The sequence below is a fragment of the Fukomys damarensis genome, unplaced genomic scaffold (genome assembly GCF_012274545.1).
Source record: "Fukomys damarensis isolate Sample0158 unplaced genomic scaffold, DMR_v1.0_HiC HiC_scaffold_16, whole genome shotgun sequence".
Classification (NCBI taxonomy): Eukaryota; Metazoa; Chordata; class Mammalia; order Rodentia; family Bathyergidae; genus Fukomys; species Fukomys damarensis.
In genome coordinates this window covers 82,339,694-82,361,920 of record NW_022900928.1, presented here as the reverse complement: position 1 = coordinate 82,361,920, position 22,227 = coordinate 82,339,694, and the positions used below count along the sequence as shown (strand labels likewise).

General features: G+C 46.5%; 1 long non-coding RNA gene across 1 annotated transcript; it reads right to left on the bottom strand.

Annotated features, from left to right (window-relative positions):
• Positions 1-18,906: 18,906 nt before the first annotated feature.
• LOC117286286 lies at positions 18,907-20,923 on the bottom strand. Its single transcript, XR_004517373.1, has 3 exons — positions 20,817-20,923; positions 19,236-19,314; positions 18,907-18,994 (listed from the first exon to the last, which is right to left on the bottom strand). It is a non-coding gene; the product is annotated as an uncharacterized LOC117286286 (long non-coding RNA).
• Positions 20,924-22,227: the final 1,304 nt, after the last annotated feature.

The following is a 22,227-nucleotide window of genomic DNA, read 5'->3' as shown; positions in this document are numbered from 1 at the left end:
CTCTCTCTCTCTCTCTCTCTCTCTCTCTCTCTCTCTCTCTCTCTCTCTCTTTCTCTCCATGGATAGTTCCTCCTCTAAAACACACAGCAACTTTAGCAGATGTGTTTCTGTGTCCCCTCTTTTAGAATCCCTGGGGCCCATGCTTAAAATAATGAGAGCACAGATGTGTAAGCATCAAGCAACCTTTCTTTAGAGCAGGCACACAGGTGCCAATCCATCTTCTCCATCCTTCCTTCCCAATCCAATGTACTTCCCACCTTGTAGAACTTCTTCAAATCCCCACCCTCTTCAGGTAGCAGGAGGAAAGAAAGCTGTGCCTCCAGGTTTCTTACTGGTAATGTTGAGTCAGTCTACAGACACATGTTCACTGGGCCCTCAATCCCAAACAGGCACAGTGCTGGCCAGAGAACCCTAAGCAGATGGGCTCTTGCATTTGGAGGAATCTCTGCAGGGAAATCAAATTAATCATGCTGCCTAGATGCTGGCTACCAGAGCAGAGCTCACAGGAGCCAGCCCACCAAATGGACTGGAATAGATCACCCTTATCTGCCACTCCAGAAGTCTCCTCCACACCTTTTCTGTATCTGTTCCAGCTCAGGCCTAAACTGCTGGCCAAGCAGAGGCACAGGTAAAACCCCCATTTGAACAGGTCTTCACTGTGCTTGCAGCAGCAGCCAATGGGGCACAGGGTCATTGCTTTCTGAAAGTAGATCTCATCGGGCTTTCACAATGTGGGTGCATGAGGGCTTGGCTTCAGAGCTTCAGGCCAGGCTCTGCACTGGTAGGTATGGTAGGAAGAGGAGAAGGCTTTCAAAGGAACTCAGAGCAGCCTGTGTTAAGAGAGCCAAAGACAAAAGGAGCTGGAGGCTGTTCACATACAGCCCACACAGCCAAACCTGGGCTTGCTGCTCAGAGAAGCCAGTTTTCAACAGAGTCGAATGCTATGGGCCCCTGGGCTGCAGGGAGCATTTCTATACAGTACAATGTGGAAATGGCCTGGAATGAAATTAAACAGCAGTTTGGTTTCACTTTAATCACTGCAGGCAGATCAAGATGCCACTGTGACTATGACAAAGGAATATATATTTATTGCCTTGTGGAATCTATATTTATTGCATCAGAGACAGAGTGAGCTTTCTGCAAGGCATCCAATTTATTCATAAAGCCGTAGCAAGGCATTGCCACTGTGAGTCAGTCAAGTGTGTCTTTCTCCAGCCTTGATAGCCAGCAGCAAAGGGTCACAGTGGCGGCCACTCAGCAGGCCTCTCCTTGTCAGGCCTGGTCTGTGCCTGGGGAGGCTGCCATGGATCCACCCGAACAGATGGAGAGCAGCCAGGACCACGCCACACTCTGCTTGTCTCGAGCACAGGGGAGCTGCCTCACGTGCTACCACTGCAGGCAGAAGAACAAGCTGAGCCCTGAGTGAGAACCACAGATGCTGAGAGGAAAGACAAAGGCCCTCATCAGCCATTCTAGGACTCAGGCAGGGGAAGTTTCAAAGGCCTTTAATTTTCCTGGCCCATGCCCATGTGTGACTCGGGATTGAAAATGTGTGCACTGAACAGGCATTCATAAAACACCCACACCAAGCCAGGCTGTGGACGACGAGAAGGTGGGAGGGTATGGAATGCAGTTACAAAGGTGGAGAAATGCCACAGTGGGGGTGGGCGCTGCCACAGCCAAATCACACAAGTGCTCAGGGATTCTGGAACTGAATCATAAGTAACTTAGACCAGTGCCCGTTCAGGCTTGGTGCCCACTGCAGAAGGCAAAGGTGCCATTGGCCTGGTTTGACAATGTGGTGCAAAGTGAAACATGGCCTGTAATGGTAGTGTCGACCAGCCAAGCAGCCTGAGCCCAGTGAGCCTGCATCTGTGCCTGCATAGCTGTGCCTAAGACTGACTCAGACCTGTGCATGACAAGTGGTGCACACCTTTCCCTACCTCCAAGGTCACAAAATCAGCCTGGGGTAGGGATCATTTACCCCCAAAGCTGGCAAATACTGCTGCAGTCCCTGGTGTCCTCTCCAAAAGGGAAATTTAGTTGTCATGTGAAAGGATTGGGAGCTGAATCCAGAGATGAATAGGTAAAGAAGGCTCCACACTCATAAATGGAGCAGGCTCTCTCTCTCAGGAGCAGGCTTGGCCAGTCAAGGGTGGTGGCGCACTCCTGTAATCCCATACTCTGGGAAGCTGTGACAGGAGGATCACATGTTTCAGCCTAGCATGGGCAACTTAGCAACTTGGTGAATCCCTGTCTCAAAATAAAAAGTAAAACATGGATGGGGCTGTGACTCAGGGCAAAGCTCAGGGTTCAGTCCCCAGGAACCCACCACATGCACTAAAAAAAAATTTAAAAGCGTCCTCTCTGGCCAGCCATCCTGCTTCTCCGGGTGTGATGCAGCACAAAGGTCCACACCAGGAGCAGCCCTCTGCATCTTGACCTCCTGGCCCCTCCGATCTGTACCTAGCCCAGCCTGGATATTCAATCAGAGAGGCAAAAAACAGACCAAGACTTCCACAGACCAAAGGGCTCTTCCCTTGCCAGTTAATGAGCATTTACCAGCCCTGAGTCTAAGACCAGAATAAAATTAATTCTGGTGTATCTCACCTGTTCTTAAACTGATGCTATGCATACTTGGGTTTGCTGAAGTGGAAGTCTTCTGTCAAATGAAAGGGGCTTTTAGGTATGTCCCACCCAGCACAACACAAGACACCATCTCTAATAAGGGACCACAAACGTCTGTGCCTGTGTATTTGTGTGTGTGTGTGTGTGTGTGTGTGTGTGTGCGTGCATGCGCACGCGTGCATGCCTGCAAGATAGCACAATGCTTTCCAAGATTAATTGAGAACTTTACAGGATTATATTATTCTATTCAACAGTTTGAGAAACAGATACCATGTTGTCCCCATCCTACAGATATAGATACTGAGTATCAGAGAGCCCAAATACCCTGGCTTGCTTCCATAGCTAGTAACAGCGGAGATGATTCTATGCTGTGGCTTGATTGCCATCTTAGAGACCCCCAGGAACCTTTGCACAGAGCACAGAGGGGAGCCAGGGGCATGTAGGGTAGTGGTGCACAGGAGACCAGGGCTGGGAGCACCCCACACAAGAGTCCCATCTGCTCTGTGCTGCTGTAAAACAGAACACATACTGGATAATTTACAATGAAGAGAGACATCTGTGACACCCAATTCTGGGGGCTGGGAAGCCCAAGATGTGGGACTGCATCTGGGGATGGTCTTCCTGCTGCATCTTAACATGGTCAGAGAGCAAGCAAGGGCTGAACATGCCCCTGTCACCAACCAACTCCCAGGGTCACACATTCATCCACCTGTGACCTAAGCACCACTTAGCTCCCACCTCTCAACACTGTTGCCTGGGGATCAAGTTTCAACACGTGACTTTAAGAAGACACATTCACACCACAGCATTCAGGATGCTTCTTTTGGAGCCACAGATACCACAGTGTTGAACAGTGCTGACCTTCCAAGAGCCAGGCCCTTAGGATCACCCTAGGCCACCCCACAGATGGGCCCCTCTTGGTCCCTGCAGTGGAAAAGATTACCTACAAGGGGATGACAGAAGAGAAGCAAAGCACCTTCACTTCAGCCAGGGACACGTCTCCTGAGTTTGCTGCCTCCTTCCACAGTTGCCTCATGGGGCTAAAGACCAATCATAGGGCAGCCAGATGGAGACACTGAGTGTGCCAGTCAGCTGGCTGTCCTTAAGTGCCATGATCACTGGGCATTTCACCACAGCCGGCAGAGGAAAGGTCGAGAGCAGTCAGAACCTCGTGAGAGTTACTATACCTGTGTCTATCTACAGACTGACCCAGACCTCTGTGGGAGCAAGAGAAAGGACAGCCAGGTAGGAAGTGGGAGGTGAGGTTTCCATCCTCTTTGAACCTCTGAATAGAGAATGGATTGGACTGATGTTTCTGAGGCCCCTTCCAACTAAAACTTTGTTGCTTGAACTCCTCCTCCAATATATCCCATTGGCAGGCACTGGAGGCCAAGCCCAAGAAAGATATTAGTCTTGCTGCCTTAGGCAGTGGCAGCTTCCCTGCTCCAAATGGTGAGTTCTGCTCCCTCCTTTTAGCTCCCACCCACAGACAGGTAGAGGCTCTACCCTTGGATACAATTAAGCAATCTGAAATCATTTGGCATAACATTGGCTAAAAATTGTTAAGCAGGCTGTGGAAGCCAGACACTTAAGACATCCAGGGTGATGGGAGATAACAGGCTGTCTGATCTGCTGTTTAGCTAGAGATTGTAATTCTAGACACGATGTTCGTTATTCCACTGTGTGGATTCTAATTAACTGCCAGAAATGCATTGTTGAGGGGATGATGGATTATGCAAGGGAAACTATTAATACAACTCATCCACGTCTGCCCATGTGCAGCCCAAGCCCAGAGCAACTCTTGGAGACACCAAACTGTGGTGAGAGAACCAGATGATGGCTTCATGCGTGACAGTGAGGATGTAGTCAGTGCCATCACTCCTGTGCCTACAAAGGTGAGATCTCTGTCCTTCCCAGTTGCACAGTTGCAACAGACAGGTCCCCAGTGGTGGACAGGTCCCATTGAACAGTCTATGACATAGTAAAATAATAAATACAACACCATCACAAGTGTCTCAGGTTTAGTGAGTTGGCCAAATTTAGTATATAGAAAGTATATGTGATCTGACATGAGTCTAGTGACAATGTAGGGACCACAGTGAGACACCGAGTTGGAGTCAGCCAGCCACCAGAAAGCTGGTCAGATACAGCCCACATTAAGAAAAGCAAGACTTCCCCATGTATGCTTCTAAAAACCTCTCTTTCCTTGCACTTTACTAAGCTGGTCATTCTGTTCAGTTCTGTATAACATATTTTAAAAGACCACATGAGTTAGGATTTTCCAGAGAAACTGAATTATTTTTAGGAGCTGGCTTAAGAGATTGTAGGGAGGAATAAGTCAGAAACTTGTAGGGCAGGTCAGTAGGCTGGAATTCAGGTAAGAGTTGAACTCTTTCTTTGAGAAAGCTCAGCTTCATGGATTTAAGGCTTTTAACTGATTGAATAATCCCCCATCCCACATGATGGAAGGTGATCGATTCTACCTCCTTACAGCCAATTGACTGTCTAGTGCTAATCACACCTACAAATGTACAAACCTCCTCAACTGCATCATGTATATTAGCTTTGACCAAGCAACCGTGCACCATGGTCTCGCTGAGATGACACAAAAATTAACCATCACAAAGACACACTTCCATATCAGACTGAAATCATTCATAGGACGGGAAACACAGCCACATGGCCATGTCCTATGAGAATTGCTTAAAGGAATGAAAGGTGCCTGTGCCTTACCTAACACCACATCTCACTAAGTCTGAGACATTTGTGATGGTGTTGTATTTATTATTTTACTATGTGTTAAGGATGAAGGAAATTAAACTAGGATACAAAGCATACTTATTACATGCATAATTTTAATTTTATATTTGTTCAAAGAGCCATTAAGGCTTATTTTGGCAAAGCTTTTTATTATATATTATGCTTTTACATATGTTTAAAAAATGAGTAGAATAAATTAAGAAATTCTTAAAACCTCTTCATATTCAGAATCCATCCCTACTGCAATATTTCTTGATTCAGAGCTGGTGATGTTCAGTTTTTGCTCATAATATTGTCTCTGTGCATCACAACCCTCGCTGATACAACATTTTATAGGAAACTATATAAGAACTCTTGTCACTGGGGGCCATTAAGTGGGTTTTGCAATTATGGAAAGCTAGCCTACTTTTTTTTGACTCTTGTTTCAGAAATGGTACCAAACATGCTTAACTTGCTATTCTTTGTGACAATTTAATTCTCATAGGCCTAGAAAATCCACCTATATTGTCTCCTGGGTAGTTTTCTAGGTCACTGATACCCAGCCAGCAGGCTTTGAGACTGGAGTTGTTGATATTGGTACCAATGCAGGCAATGAGCACCAGGCCATAGCCAGCACCTAGCCAGAGCTAGTGTGAGAAGTTGTAGCACATTTCTCTTGCAAAAGGTGCTGAAATTTAGGGAGGAAAAGTCTTCTTCAAATCAGCCAAAAACCTTTTTATCAAGCAATTATTGAGCTCTTGCAGTATGATGCCTCAAGCACCCTCCCCACTTTCTGCACTTTATCCAAGGGACAGTGGTCTCAAGGAGCCAGCGCTATTCTCTTCATCCTACAGAGCCTATAAGGAAGGATCAGAGAAGTCCCACAGCTTGACCCTGTTCATACAAGTCAGTGGATGTAGCCACACAGAAGCCAGGCACACAGACCAGAGGAGTGGTGCTCCCTCTCAGCCAGCCCACTGGGCCCCTCAGAGGAGATGACATTGGCCTGCAGGTGACTTTGAGGGCTTTCCTGGGAAGAGTTCCAATAATACTGCAAAAACTGATGAGGAAACTGTCAGAAGTCTGAGTGGTGACCTTACAACAGAAGGACCAATCTGAAAACAGTGAGCACTGAGCACAGCACTGCCTACTCATGCTGAGCAGGGCAAGGTCCTCCATGGCATCACAGTGTTGGAGGTAAAGCAAGGGGCATGTGTGAAAGAACAGCTTTGCACACAACTGGAAACAAGCTGCATTGCTGCTTGGAGGTGTTATTTGTTGAGGAAACAGGCATGTGTGTACATGCACGCACATGCACAAGCACACACACACACACCCCTCACCTAATAAGGCAGCATTTGTGTCCTTGGTAGATAAAGATAATCAAAGTCTCTACTAACTAAAATATTATTAATTTCTTATTGGCCTGGATAAACACCATGAAACTCAACAATTTTAAATGTGTTACTTAACTATTATTATCTTCCAAAAAGGCTTCCAAGTGGTCTCAACAATTTGCTAATTATAGAGTGTATCTCCATTACTCATTGAGTTTTCCGAGGTCTCCTCTTCCCACCCTGAAGGTTGCAAGGCCCCTTCCCCAGCCAATCTCTAGGGTATACTTGGGGTCTGTCAGAACAGACTTGTGTATGAACAAAAGCCTGCAGCGGCCGTGTGTTCAGAAACTAGTACTGGTAGACTCAGGTTCTGTCAGTAAGGGCACTCTCTCACCTCCTCCAATGCAGTCCTCACAAATGAAGTCTTGCTTCATCATTCTCAGGATTTTCCCTGACCATTGAGGGGCTCACATTCCAGTGGGATCTCAAGCCTATGTACCTATACAATGCTAGCTAGAGTGCTGCTTAACTGGGGACCTGTGGGAGCGGCACAGTGACTCACTTGGGAGACAGAGCTGTGCACAGCCACTGTGGTGGTGGCAGCTCCGTCCTCCTCCCTCAGAAGTCAAGGTGGAATATTCCTTTGCTTTATTAACAACTCTCCTATGTCCCTGTGGTTGGCAACATCATCTCTGACCCCTCCAATGAATTGTAGGTGACCCAAGCAGTCTGCACTATGCTAATGGCTATTCCCTTCCTGTCAGCCCCAATGTGTAAAATTCAAAATGCAGGTGGCAGCACGATTTTACCCACTGATGCCTGTCAAAAGCCCATTTGCCCTTTTTTTCCATGGTGGTGGCTTTTTCCTAGGGGCTGAGACACAGACATGGACCTGCTGTCTCACCACACCAGGGCTCTGCTGGCCTTAGCCACCTCTCTCCACCACCTCCTTTCCTTCCAACAGCCTTCCCCTGGCTGACCTAGGCAGCTCAAGTAGAAAACAGAGGGCCTGGCTTTGGCTGTGGCATGTGGGATCCTGGGTGTATCACTGTGTGTAAAAGAAAAACATCTTTTTCTCTCTCCTTTCACACTAAACAGAGGATACTGCTGTGACCCAATGCATGGAAAGTTTCCCAAAATGCCACGCAACTCTGAAGCAGTTGCCAATGTAAATAGCTCATTTCTGAAATTGTCTATTCAGAGATAGTGTCAGATCCACAGGTTGAGGACCAGTTCCCAAGACTGTATATGCAAATCACAAGACCCATGTTGACACCTGTAGAGTGTGTGTGTGTGTGTGTGTGTGTGTGTGTGTGTGTGTGTGTGATTGGACACAGGAGTGCTTTTCCACTGAGCTACATATATCCCCAGACCTTTTAAAAATTATTTTTATTGTGAGACAAGCTGGACTCAAACTTGTGTTTCTCCTCAAGCCTCAGCCTCCTGAGTAGCTGAGATTACAGGTGTGCCCCAGCCCTGCCTGCCAGCTGTACCTGTGACCAGCCAGCTACCCATAAGGGCTTTCAAAACCTTCCGTTTGGGTCTTATATTTGCTACATCAGTTCACAGGATGCAAACAGCCTTTCTACTTGCATTTTCCAGTTCACTATTAAGGGTGTGGGTGAGCACTCCGATGAAGGGACACATAGGGCATGTTCTGGGATGGCACAGCCTCCCCACTATCTCTGGATACCCCAAGATCCCCCCTCTGCTCAGCCACATGGAAGCTCATCAGGTCTTGCTGCACAGGAGTTTTCCTCTTCCCAGAGGTCAGTAGTGGGCTGAAAGGGCCAAGCCTCTGATCACCCAGGGAGCACATTTCCGTCCCATTGACTTCTGGGCCCTCCTTCTGGAAACATGCAGAGCAGCATTCTAAGACTGAGCCCCAGCCCCCAGGCAGCCTAGAAGAAGTTCTTCCTTGCCCGCCTTTCTCTCCCCAGGCCCTGACTCCAATTTCTCCACATCACAAATTAATTATAAATTGATTCTCTGCACCCACACCCTTTTCTCAGGCCCTGTCATGTGGAAAATTTAGGTAAGATAGGAAATAGAGTGTTTTAGCTGGCCGTGGTGGCACATGCCTGTCAACCCAGCACTCTGGAAGGCTGAGGCAGGAGGATTTCAAGTTTGAGCCAAGCCTAAGCAATTTAACACATAGCAAGACACTTCTCTCAAAATAAAAATGTATGCGGCGGGGAATAATGCAAAGGCCCTGGGTTCAATCTCCAAGCCTAGGGTATTCTGCATCTGCATTCCAAGTGCAGAGAAGTGAAGATTCACAATATTGTTGGAAAGAGACAAGCCAGCAGGAGAGATGGAGTCTGCACTGACTCTTAGGTTGAAAACTTGGTTCACCTGGTGGGAGCTAGCATATTGGAGTAGATCTTTCAAGACAGGGTATTGGCCCACGCATAGGTGCCAGACGGATTAGTGCAGCTTCCCTGCCTAGAGGCTGGAGGCATCACCCAAGCTGTGAGTACCATGAGCTGCTTCTGAGGATTTGCAGTTCTTCCAAATTACTGATCCAGAAAACGGGATCTGGTCACTAACTTGTTCCCGACTGTTCCTTAAACAAACACAAAGCACATTTCTGCTACCTGGGGATGCTCACTACCCATAAAGGCAAGAAGTACAAAGCAAGGGTGGAATCCAGAGATTTAAAGGGGACTCCATAGAAGTCCCTGAATCCTGGGTATTCAGAGCACTCAGTCCCCTGCCCCTCCTACAGGGCCCCTATCTTTCTTGTCTACCACGATGGCCTTTAATGCTTGAGGTTTCTTTCTAGCTATAGAAGAGAACCCCAGGGAAGCAGGCAGGAGCCAGGGAATGGGTTATCACTGAGCCGGGAGAACTGCGGGTGAAGAAGGCAGTTGTCAGTGTCTGATCACACAGAGGGTGTGAGAGAGAGGAGGACCGAGGAAATGCCATCGGGTTTGGCATTTCTGTCTCTGTGACCTTTGAAAGAGCAACTTCTGTCATGTGGTGCATGCAGGATCCAGATGGTACAGAGTTGAGTGAGAAGAGAACACCAAGGGAGCCCTGCAGCCCAGTCTCAGATGAAACAGGCAGTGTAGGCAATAAAGTAACAAAAGGGAGTAGCAGAGATTATATGGATGTGAGGGACTTGGTGAGTGTGTGGAGGTTGCAGCAAAGAGGAGCAAGATGCAGGAGTGTTCGAAGGACTGATCTGAGCAGTCAGCCAAGGTCTCTCTCGCCTGCACAAGGACCTGCAGTCCCCAGTCTCCAGCAAAGGAGACCTATCGTGTTGTTCACGCACACCACCCACACTCACCACCAACAGTATGTCCACCAACTCCTGGGTGGTGTGAACATACGTACAAATAAAAATAGCAGGAAAGAAAGAAAGGGGGTAAGGAAGAGAGGATTTGAAATACAGAAAAAAAGAGATGGGGGTTCTGCTGAAGGATCTCATCTTCCTTAGGAGATTTGGACAGAAAGGTCATCCACTCAGAATGTAGCAGATGAGGGAAACATGAGGGTTAGGGTTAGGGTGCTAAGTGGAGGGGCTAGAGCAGCTATCCACCAGCCCTGAGGACACAGGGCCAGGACAGCCACTGCAGGACCAAGCCACTCCCCTGCAGCTTGTCATGTGTGGCTCAAGTTCACTGGGCCATCAGCTTGGCATGGCCAGGGAAGGCTCCCGTCACTCACACCACTATCCAGTAGCTGCTACCACTGATCACAAGAGGAGTCTGCCCTTCACCTGAGAGCTGGGCCCCCACTTGGAACTGGGCCAAGACTGCTGGTGGGCAAGGCTTCAGGAAAAGGCCAGTCTCTCCTTCTGCAGACCTGAGACTCTCCATGTGTCTGTCTGTCCCCACGTGTCTGTCTACCTGTGTGTGTCCATCTGCCCATGTGTGTCCGTGTGTGTCCATCTGCCTATGTGTCAATCCGCTCATGTGTGTCCGTCTGTCCATGTCTCTCTGTCTGACTTCTCTTTAGTAATGTCTTAGCTGGTGGCAGGAAGTGTGCTAAATGCTGTAACACTGTACTCACTCGTTATTTGAAAATACTTGCTATCAAAAAGTCCATTTGTAATATTATAAGAAATTCCAATATTACTCTTATCAGCGAGAGAAAAGGGAGAAGTCTTTGAGACTTTAAATGTAATTTGAATGGCTATAAATTTCTGAATGGCTATGAAAAGTGGTTTTAAAACTTTTAGCACCTACTTGTAGGAACAAAGCTTCTAGTCAATGGCGCCTATCACGATTTGAACAAATGATCACTTAAGTGTGAGGTATAAATTGCACTGTAGCTCTTTTAAGCATGGATGTGGTGTATTGAAGAATTATATTCAGGAGAGCCAAGTCAGCTTTCTCATTTAGAAGACTTTTTGGATTTTGAGAACTTTAATGCAAGTTTATTTCATTTGCTATCTTTTGTTATTTATTTATTTATTTAGCATGATTTATCTAATCTTTCTCAAGGTTGTATATTTTGGAATCTCTTGTCAACTATGACTAATGTAATAGCATGTAATGAACATTTTTACAAAGTCTGTGTAGATACTCCCAAATCTCGTACACCCAAATCCAGTACACCATGTAAATACTACTTACTGTGTACCTTATGATATGGAAAATTAAACTACATCAGGAAGTGTAGAAGGGAAAAATGAGTTCAAGGTCCTAGAGCTATGACCTGCCAGGCTAGTAGTAATTCAGCCTCTGTCCTTGTGCTGCCACAGCCCTCTGTATAGCACCAGCACTGTATACTCAGAGGGAGACTGAGAGACATGAGCCCCAAGGTACAGCTATAGTCAGCTGCAACCCAGCCTGGCCAGGTTAGGGTTCCCTTTCCTGCCTGGGAGCCCACAACTGGAATTCAGACCTAGTCAAATCAACATCTTTCTGGCCATCTGCATATTCTCATCTCCTCTCCCCTCTAGACACCCCTCCATGCTTTTGCAGAGACTCCTTCCCTGAGCCATTGCATGCATCTTGCAGTTGTATAAGATTCCCCTTTAGAAATGCTCCCACTCACCCTAGGTTTCAATCACCTGAAATAGCACTGCACCTGTTTCATTGTAACCACATCATGTTGACCCCAGGCTTCTAAATCATCCACCCCTACAATGGGCCCAAACCCAGAGATCACTGGATGGGGAATGATCACTCAATGGGAAACACACTAGGCAGATTGGACTCCATAGTGTTTGCCCACTGTCCAGTCCAGGGTGCTTGTGGCCATCAATATATTTTTTCTGGCCCAAGACTCCTCATTGTAAAATGAGACAGTTTTATAATATGACCTTGAAGGGTCCTTCTGGCGCAGACATTTCCCATTTCTGAGGTAGCCAAAAACTTTAATTTAAATGTTTTTTTCTCCTAAAGGCCAATCTCCTTAATGAACATAGATGCAAAAATCCTCAATAAGATTCTGACAAACAGAATACAGAAGGTCATCAAGAAGATCATACGCTCTGACCAAGTCAGATTTATCTCAGGGATGCAAGGATGGTACAACATACTTAAATCAATAAATATAATACACTATATTGACAGAGTCAAGGACAAAACCCATATGATCATCTCATTAGAAGCAGAAAAAGCATTCAACAGAATTCAACACCCATTCATGATAAAAAAAGAAACCCTGCAGAAAATTGGAATAGATGGTCTTTATCTCAATTTGATAAAGGCTATCTATGAAAAACCAATAACCAACATCATATTAAATGGCCAAAAACTTAAAACCTTCATGCTAAAATCAGGAACAAGACAAGGTTGTTCACTATCACCACTCCTGTTCAATATAATTCTGGAAACATTAGCCACAGCAATTGGACATGAGAAAGAAATAAAAGGAATAAAACTAGGAAAGGAAGAATTAACCCGTCATTATTTGCTGAAGATATGATACTCTACATAGAAGACCCAAAACACTCCACCAAAATATTTCTAGACTTGACACTTTCAGCAGAGTAGCTGAATACAAGGTCAACACTCAAAAGCCAATAGCCTTCTTATACACAAATAACAGACTCACTGAGAGAGAAATTAGGGAAACAATTCCTTTCACAATAGCATCCAAAAGAATGAAGTATCTAGGAATCAATCTAACAAAAGAAGCAAAAGACTCTACACTGGAAACTACAGCCCTCTGAAAAAAGAGGTCAAAGAGGATATAAGAAAATGAAAAGATGTCCTCTGCACCTAGTAAGGAAGAATCAATATAGTGAAAATGGCCATACTACCAAAACTGCTATACATATTCGATGCAATTCCAATTGAAATGCCAATGGTATACCTCACAGAACTAGAGAAAAATAATCCAAAAGTTCATTTGGAAACAGAAGAGACCTAGAATAGCAAAAGCAATTCTAGGCAACAGAGACATGACAGGGGGTATCACAATCCCCAACTTGAAACTGTACTACAAAGCCACTCTGATAAAAACAGCATGGTACTGGCAAAGAAAAAGACCCAAGGATCAGTGGAATAGATTGGAAGATACAAAATCAACTCCAGATGTGCTCAGCTGCCTCATCTTTGACAAAGGAGCCAACCATCCTCACTGGAGGAAAGATGCCTCTTTAATAAATAATGATAATAATAACTGGATTTCATCCTACCAATGATTAAAACTAGACCCATATCCTTCACCACACAGTAAACTAAAATTGAATTGGATTAAAGATCTAAATATTAAAACAGAAACTCTAAACTTGCTGGAAGATAAGTTAAGCAGAACTCTTGAAGACATTGGCATATGAAAAGACTTAATGAACAAATCCTCGGTAGCACAGGAACTAGCACAAAGAATCAACAAGTGGGATCTCATCTTATTAAAAAGCTTCTGTACTGCAAAAGAAAACATCAACAGAACTAAATGCCAACCTACATTGTGGGGAAAAATTTTTACCAGCTGCTTCTCAGACAAAGGACTATTATCTAAAATATATAAGGAACTCAAAAAACCAGCCCCCACCAATATAAAAACCTGATTCAAAAATGGGCATCTGAAATAAACAGACATTTCTCAGACAAAGAAGTAAAAGCAGCAAATAAACATATGAAAAAATGTTCCACATCACTGGTCATTCAAGAGATGCAGATGAAAACAACACTGAGATTCCACCTCACCCCACAAAGAATGGCTGCCATCAAGAAATCAACCAATAACAAATGTTGGCCAGGTTGTGGAGAGAAAGGAACCCTTCTCCATTGTTGGTGGGAGTGCAGACTGGTGCAACCAATGTGAAAATCAGTATGGAGATACCTCAAAGAACTAGAATTAAAGGTTCCATTTGATCTAGCTATCCCTCTACTTGGTATCTTTCCAGAAGAATCACACCACAGTGATATATGCTCACCCATATTTATAGTGGCATGGTTTGTAATAGCCAAAACTTGGAAAGAGCCCAATTGCCCATCAGTTGAAGCCTGGATAAAGAAGTGGTTTTTCTATAAAATGGACTACTAATAAGCCATAAAGAATGATAAATTACAGTCATTCATAGGAAAATGGATGCATATTGAGACCATACTCTTAGGTAAAATAAATAAGACACACATGTATAAATACCAAATAGTTTCTCTGGTGTGAAAAACTAAAAGTGTAAATAAGGTCCAAATTGTATAACTGATAATGTGAAATACGAAGAAAAAAAAGAGCTAAAGGTGTAGGGAAAGTGGGAAGGGTAAAGGAAAGGAAATAAGGGAAAAATGTATGACAAAAGGAAAAAATGGAAACAAAGACTTTATAAATAGGGGAGGGGGGGTGAAGGGAGGGCAAGGTTATAGGGAAAAAATGAGAACCAAGACCTGTCATGTAAAGGTACAAGATCCCAGTGATGAATGTAATGACACTGTATACTTAAAAAGTATAGACTCAGTAACTGAGTTAAACTCAATAAGAGTTTTTAAAATGTTAGTTCTCTTACTGGACCAAAATAACTAAAATGCAATCCCCTTAAGGACAGGAACTATTCCTGTATTGTTCACAGCTATATCCCTTCTACTGAAACAGATCCTGGTATGTAGTGAACATTACATAAATATTGGGCGGATGGATGGATGGATCAATTGATCAATGGATTGATAAGTGAATCAATGGATGGATGACAGATAGATAAGTAGATAAATAGGTGCATGCGTGGATGAATGATTGACTTTCTAGGAACTAAGTCAGCTCTGTTAATGGTGTCATAAAGATCTTTCATTTTAAAATTAATCTGTAGGTCAGGGAGGGTGACCCATAATGGACCAAAGTAATTCAACAATAGTACATTTAATATCAAAACTACAATGAGAGGAACACACTGGGTGTGGGGTTATGAGCATGCCCATCATTCACTGGGGCCAGGGAAGCTGTGGATGCTCACTTGGTCAATCTTGGGAAGCTTCTGGAAAGAGGGAAGATTTGAAAATCAAAGCTGAATGGTAGAAAAGAGCACACCATCCACATTATAAAAGCCATGAGAAGTAGAGGTGAGACAATTAAACACATTAGTCTGGGCTATATGAATTGTTGGAAGAGGAGTGAAGAGAACCAATTACTCCTGAGCCCTCACAAGGAGGGCGTATTAGTTAGGGTTCACTAGAGGAACAGCGTCTATATGAAATATGTGTATAGTTACACAAGGGATTGATTAAAGGGTCTTTCAGGATCAGAAATGGAAGAGCCAGGGGCTATTTGTCGTGTCATAGGGTAAAGAATACAAGATGGCGGTCAGTGTGCTACAGTTGACTTGCTGTTAGGAAGTGGGGCATGGGGAAAGGTGGGTCACTGAGGGCATATTCTGGAAGGATATACAGTATCTCCCTTCTTGGCTCCTCCCTTCACTCTGCTTCCTGGCCAACATGACATAAGCAGCTCCCTCCTTTATGCCTCTCTGCCATACTGTTTTCTACCTTAGAGCTGGCCAGCCATAGACTGTAACCATGAGCCAAAACAAACCTCTCCATCTTTAGGCTGTGGATGTCAGTTAGTTTGTCCTTGCAATAAGGAAAGTGACTAAGACAGGCAATTCCCAGAATGCCAAAGAAAACCTGAAGACTTCTACTCACCCTCACCAAAGGGTGAGCCCTCCAACCCCTAAAATAAATAGTGAGTCCATCCTGTATCCAACCTCCACCAGTTAATACCTGCCTAGATGACCTTCTTGATTATCACCATCCACTCAAAATGATTCTCAGAGTAGCTACTACTGGGGCTACAACACTGGGAGGCCTGGTCAACACATGACCTCCACACCAGCCCACTTGGTGGTAGATGCCTGGGCACTGAGAGACAAGAGAGAAAGGACAGGCTCTGTCCTCAAGGAAATGGATGTCCAGGGGAGAGGTGATACAACAGCAAATGACAGCCTTGTCATTAGGTTTAACCCATGCAGTGAAAAACACTGGGAGACTATAGTTCCCTTTGTCACTGGTACTTGTTGACATCTCAGGCCACCATGAATGTCCCTGGCTTTCACAGCTTCCTGCAGTAAACACCAGACCTTCTCTGCAAGGTCTGGAAAGCAGGTATGTGATGACTCAGAGTTTTTTCCAATCACGGCATCAGAAAAGCTGCCCAATGTTGCTCCCTCCTCTATCTCAAGAGTCAGGCGAGAGGCAGCTGATCACATGCCACGCATCAACAAGGAGCAGGAGCCTGGGTCCCTGTCCTAAGTCACTGGAAGCCATGGACAAAGACCAGGTGATAGCCAGTAGCCCTTATAATGCATAATTGAGAGGATCCAACTGGATATGAAGGGGGGGCATTTGTCACCTTTTATGAGAATATCTCAGCTTAGCTTTCAAGCCCACATTCTATCTCTCTTATCTTCTCCAGAAGATGCAGTACACTGCTGAAATGAAAGCAATTAATCGCAGCTTTTTATCAAGAGCAATGCATGTTTTACTCCACGTGGTATCAAATTAATTATTTAACAGCACAGAAATGCCAGCTGTCTGCACAGGCTGAGGCTGTGATGCACAGCAGAACCAGTGACGTCTTAACTACCCCTCAAAGGTATGGAGGCTATAGATCTCCCTGCTGTGGCCTTCCGGAGCCCAGAGACCAAAAGCACACATGGAGAGGCCCGTGCCTCCTACAGTCATGTCTCGCCCAATGCAGCCAAGGAGGTTTATCTTCTTGGCCCTGGTTAACTGCTTCATGCATTTTCCCCACAACATGAAGAAGGCAGAGAGCCCTTCTTCCTCTACTGTTCAGGAGTATGAGAGGCAGGAGAATATTCAGATCATTCCACAAGTGGAACACTCAGGGTGTGGGGGGTGGCAGAGCAAAGGCAGAGCTGATGTTAAGCTGCCAGGCAGTGCCCAGGTGGACCAGCATCATTCCAGTCCCCAGTGGCCTCCACATGGCATGCACAGGCCAGGGGAATGGATATGCACCCATTAGACAGAACTTGCAGGTAACATACAACCACAAGACACCCTTCAGGGTTGAGAGAGAACAAAGGCCATTTAGTCAAGAGTGAACAGACTAGCTGGAAAAATGCATTTCCACACCATGAGGGCACAGACATCTCACCGTTGCTGCTGCTACTGATAATGCTTAATAGGAGTCATACACAAAGTACCAAGTAAACCATTAAAAGGTTAAGTCCTTGGGGATCCAAGGCCATGACGCGACCATGTTCTCAGTTGCAGAATCTTCCTGAGGCCCATGGAAGTGAGGTCAGGCTTGCTGTGGGATTGGGACTGCACAGGTGTTGCTGTGGGTCAAGGAGAGGTATGACATATGCCCAGGTAAGGCCTAGATGTGACATCCCAGGAAGACAACCAGCAGATGGGATGGCAGACTAATGCAAGCAGAATGTAGGAGGCCAGTTCAGAACAAGACACACAGGGCCAGTGGTCAGCACCCCAATCCAGATGGCCCACTCCACCACCAGGATGCCCATGCCACACCATAGTACCCTGAGCCGTCAGATCAGGAGGCCGGGTCACAGTTGCACACTCACTGAGTGCCAAGTGCCCTCTGAGCACTTTCCAGGCTCTATGTCACTTATTCAAACCAAAAATCTGTAATACTTGATTCCAATTTTATCCATTTTACATGTGAGAAAACTGAGGCCTAAAGAGGTTAATTGACTGGGTCAAGATCATCCAGCCAGTGTTGGAGCTAGGATTTAAACTCAAAGAATCTGGTTCCAGAGCCCATGACACTCTTTTATTTCCCAGTGTCTTTATTTCTTTAGAATCTAGTCTTTTTATTATTACTAGACACAGCAGCAACATTAAGCCCTTTAACAATAAACAAACATCCATAACCCAACTTTCATAACTCAAAGTTGTGGGCCCTGGCTCCTCACTTATTATGTGGTTATGTGCTGAGAAATCCTTTATGTCAAAATATCATCAGGTCACCCAGCCTCCTGCCACCCTCGGCTGGCCACACGGCACACTGTGTGCCCACCGTTTCTTCTTTGGTCAAGGGGCTGACTGGGCACTGTGACTCCCCGCTGCCCCCAGCCTGGTAAAAGAATGTCAGTAGAACTACATGCTTCTGGCATGGGAAAAGAAGCAAGTTCAAAATTCCAACTATACTTCTACCAAATGCATGGCTTCCGTACCATCATAAAGTTGAAGAAGCATGAGATAAACCATCAAAAGTCAGGGACAGTTCCTGAGTTGGCATAACTGCCCTATGCTGTCGGTTGGGAGCTGCAGCAGAAGGCTGTCCATCGCTGCCAACCCAGCCCCCAGGGACCCCAGCCTCCTCCCACCCAGCTACCTGAGCCCACGGCACTGACTGCTGGAGTTCTCTGCTGCTGCAGATGAGGGCTGGCTACAGGGAGTGACTGCAGATGCCCCCGAGCAGAGTGAGCAGGAAGTGATCACAAGTTCCAGGTAGTGCCCAGGAGGCCTGCACCAGGGCAGAGGGCAGAGTTGTCCATGGCTGTGTGGGGACAGACCCAGACAAGTACCTGCTACTCCTGCTGAGGAACTGTCATGAACCGTAAATGTGGGATCTTCAGGGCTGGTGACAATTTTGATGAGCTGCACTAAAAAATCTGTAAAGATGGTTAAGATTTAGCATGACTGACTGCCTAAACACTTTTTTTTTATGTGTCTATAAAGTGATATCATCAAAGCAAAACCTTGTGACGATTAATCTGGCTGCAGCCTTCAAGGAGCGCAGGCCTGGATTAGTGTCTGGCACAGAGGGACAGCCAGGCCTGGTCAAGCAGGAGGTGAGGAGCCCCCAGCCAAATGTGGGGATGCATTGCAGAAGGCAGCTGTGGACAGGGGAGGCTGAAGGAGGATGGGTTTTTTTCTGACAGTGTTGATTCTAGATGGAGGGCAGCCCAGCTGTCAGGAGAGAAGAGAGAGGGTGGTGTTCACAGCATAGCTTGAGGGAGGCTTCCTACTCTATGCTCTGTGCTATCCTTAGAACAAGAGTGTCCTGCAATTCAAAGAAGTCTAAGGGCTGGGGATTTAGCTCAGTGGTTCTGGCACCTGCCTCTCAAGTGAAAGGTCCAGAGTTCGACCCCAGGTACCAAAACAAAACAAAACAAACAACAACAACAACAACAACAAAAAGAAGTCTAACCTTGCAGAAAGTGGAGGTAAATTTTGTGGAAACATCCACAGGAAAGACAAACGTGAAGAGGTCTTTGCAATGCCCACCCCTGAAAGAGAGAAAGGGAGAAGGGCCCAGGGGAAAATTTGTCAGAGAAGAACTGAGGACTGCTGTCTACCGCAAGCTTCCCCTGTCATGGCTCTTCCCAGGGAACAGAACCGGTCCATCAGAGCCAGCTCTCTGCACACCATAGGGCAGTCACTCCTGTGCACTGAGTCAGATGGGAGCACAGATCATGCTGCTCCTGCTTGGTTCTCCCGGCCCTGCCCAATGGGGGAGTCCTTGAAGACACAGGGGCCTTCCCTGGAGCCAGACTTCCCTCTGCAGATCCTGTCTCCAGGCCCTACATCATTTGAGCTCTTAAGGACAGGGTCTATACATAAAGCATGTTTTGCCTCTCTTTCTTTTTCATAATTTCCTTAAGCCATTATCAGAGTGGGAAAGGCCCCCATCACCCTCTCCTCACCCACCACCTCCACACCCATCACCATTCTCTCCTCACCCACCTTCTTCTCACCACCATCATCCTCTCCTTACCTATCACCATTCTCTCCTCACCCACCATCTCCCTCTCTTCACCCACCATCTCCTTCTCCTCACCCACCATTTACCTCTTCCCACCCATCATCTCCTCCCACCATCACCCTCTCCTCCCTCAGGGCAGGTGGTAAGAACCAGTCCCCAGACAAACTTTCAGAGGGCGGTGCAGTGGACATGAGAGCCAATCTGCTACAACCCGTTGAAGGCAAGATCCATGAATAGTCACCAAAGACCCAAAGCTTTCACCAGTGTTCCCATGGAATAGGCTCATGAAGTCTATCCAGCTTGCAGGGACCCAGAGGATAGAAAGGCTGTGACTGCAATGAACCATTCAGAAAACTGCTTCCTTCTGTTGTTTTTAGGCCCTATGGCCATCTAATTTGTTGATTGGAGTGCAGAGACAGAACATATACACAATCCCATCAGGAATTTTCCAGAAGCTTTTGAGTGTCCCTTTCCACCTTCAATTGCCCAAATAGATGGCTCCATCATGGAACAGACCTCTGAAGTCACAGACCATTTATAAAGGAGCTTTAGCTGTCACTAATGCGGCTTTGGGACTAGAGCAAAGAACAGCAAAAGCCTAGGGGGAAATTTAGGGAGAGATTAGATCTGATGCTTTCTTATCTCTAGGTGATTAGAGAAGGTTTCTCTTGGCTTGGGTAGAAACTTTAAATCCCAGAGGCCACAGAAGCCACCCCACCCAAGTGCACCCTAGGCACTCCTCTCAGGTTCTGCCAGGGTCTGTCCACCCGCCGAGCTTCTGCACCCTCCAGCCTCATAGCCCAGTGCCCAGCCCAATACCTGTTACCAAGGCTGGGCTCCGTTTCTTCTCTTGGAACTGCAAAGTGGCTCAGAAAGTGTAAAATAAAATGTCACTCCCAAAGTGGGCCTGGATTTCCTGGGAGCAAGGGTGTGCCTTGTCTACTAAGGACAGCAGACTCTGCCCGATGTTCAGGGAGAGGCGGCTGGTCCTGACACTGCCGTACTTCTGCAGCTAGGGCTACCCACCATAGGAAAGAGATGCAGGAGCTCAGCCTGGAGAGCTGGATGGACCTCCAGCCCCACCTCATCCAGCAGTTGGAGCACCAGAATTCCAGGGAGACTGGAGGAGCTTCCCAGGACAAGGAGGCAAGACCTTGTTCTACCGCAGAGTTGTGCGACACTTAGAGCTCTGTGGAGAGGAAACAACATAGGCAGAAGAATGGGTGTCCCAGCCAGAAACCAGTGCTGGCTCAGAATCATGGCCTTGGCTGCAGAATTCTGTCTGATCAAGGATGGCCCCTGGCAGCCATATCCTGATTAGGGTCAAGGAAAGTGAACCCCTCATGATAAGACCAGCTCTAGAATCAGCCTGACATACTACACAATGAATGAAATCTATCCTCTCATCTTCCCTGGCCCCAGAGGTACTTGGTCACCTGCTTCACTATGCAGGATGATGGATTTGATACAAGAAAAAAACAAGTGCCATCTCCCACTCTGCCCCCCATCCCTCCACACCCTCCTATCCCCTTCTCTGAGTGGCACTGGATCTACCCCTGGTCCTTTACAAGTCAATCACCCACCAAGCTTTCTTAGCAAAAGACTGATGCAAACCCATCATGTGATGCCCATCCCCCCAGCCGGGCGGACTGGGGGCTGGGACACTGTGGGGTGCCTGCATGTACCTCACCTCTCCACCTCCTGAGCAAGTTCACAGCCAGAGCCTCTTGCCCCAAGCACAGAGGCAATGGCCTGGGATACTTCCTCTTAGCAAGATCCACCCTCTCAGAGGTGAGGGCTCGCCAGAGCAATGATGCCTCAGCAACTTTAAAAAAATAATTATCTCCATGCCAGGCTTCACTCAGAGAGTTATTGAGATCAAAAGAACTGCTTTACTTGGGGAAAAACAAGGGACAGATCTTGTCAGGACAAATACAGCCAACTGGACTGCATGGCTCTGCTGAGCTGGAGTTTGGGCATTTGTTTCATTCCCTTCCTCTTTTCTAAGGTACTTAGAGGAGCTGCTGTAGGCACAGACAGCTCTTCTGTGCAGAAGAAGGGAGGGAGCTGCCACTACCTCCTGCTGAAATGTATAGGATAAACCCCTGGGGTTGAAATCGGGTCCAGAGCCTGGAGCCCTGTCCTAACAGGCAATCAATGGGGTAAACAGGAACTCCCGGTTGGCAATAGGTTCTGCACCCCTAGGATTATTCAGGTATTTTGGCTTCTGTTCTGATCATGTCTCCTTGGCCCACAGATGAATGAGTCACACAGGAGGCGAGACTGGAAGGTGACCCAGGCATTTGCTGCTGCACCTGAGACTCTCACATGGCACAAAGGCCTAGGTGGAAGTCACATCTTCATAAAAGCACCACTTGAGGACAGCAGCTGGTCACAGTCAAGGGATCCTGCTGCAGAGGCAGAAGATGACTTTGCT